We start from the raw sequence: 897 nt of genomic DNA on the forward strand, positions 1-897 counted from the left end.
GATTTCATATAAACAATAATTTATGATATCTTAAATAATCTGTTGTAACGATGCACATTAATGGCACATATGTATTGCTACTGACTTGACCGCCCTTTTTGAGAAGACACTTGTCATTTTGACCCTAGTGATTTTGGTGCTAACAAGTGAAAATGACATTGTGTCCCTTGCGATTTTTTTTTTAATTGAAAGTTGTTGGAAATATTGAAAAAAGAAAAATTAATATTACTTATGTGCCCTTAAAGTGCAGGGTAGACTTCTTGTGCGACAAATCTTTTGTGCAAACAGGTTTTAAAGGAATGTGGTTCAATAAATCTAAATTGAACATGGAAATTAGCTAACAACTTTGTAATCTACTTTCATGAAAAGGATTTTCTTATGAACAAATCAGAAATGAGGTAAAATTAAGTGACACTGCTATAAATGACTGGTCTATTTTCTCTAGAGAAGTGCTTGTATGAAAAACAGTGAATCAATTGGGGGCCTGGAAAAAAATAGTTGCAACCAATAAAAATAAATTTGAAAAAAAGAAGATATAAAGTAGGACGAGAGACAGAGGGGCAGATAGGCAGTTTCTGCCAAGCAATGAAATACCTTTTTTTTTTTTTCTGTTGAAAAAAGGGACTTGGACACAATGACTGAAATTATCAAAGACTATGTGTGATGTGGAATAATCATCATATCTGACTGCTGGAGAGTTTACAACATTTGGCTCGGGTTCTTTATTCTTACACTCTAATCTGCTTATTTAATTCCGACTCTCATTCAGATTTCACATTTTTTCAAAATTTTCCCTTCATTCCCCTGTGTATTCCCCCTCCCCCCCTTCAATCTGCAGAAGAAAACAGATTCCAGTTAAACAACGGAAGTGTATTGAGGTGAAAGCCATGTGGAGAC

At 34.1% G+C, this 897-nt stretch overlaps 1 protein-coding gene across 1 annotated transcript in view; it reads right to left on the reverse strand.

The window, feature by feature from the left end:
* LOC119588093 (conserved oligomeric Golgi complex subunit 8-like) overlaps positions 1 to 897 on the reverse strand; it is a gene marked incomplete in the record, with an annotated part of 12,586 nt that overhangs the window by 9,505 nt on the left and 2,184 nt on the right.

The sequence above is a fragment of the Penaeus monodon genome, chromosome 23, assembly GCF_015228065.2.
Source record: "Penaeus monodon isolate SGIC_2016 chromosome 23, NSTDA_Pmon_1, whole genome shotgun sequence".
Lineage (NCBI taxonomy): Eukaryota > Metazoa > Arthropoda > Malacostraca > Decapoda > Penaeidae > Penaeus > Penaeus monodon.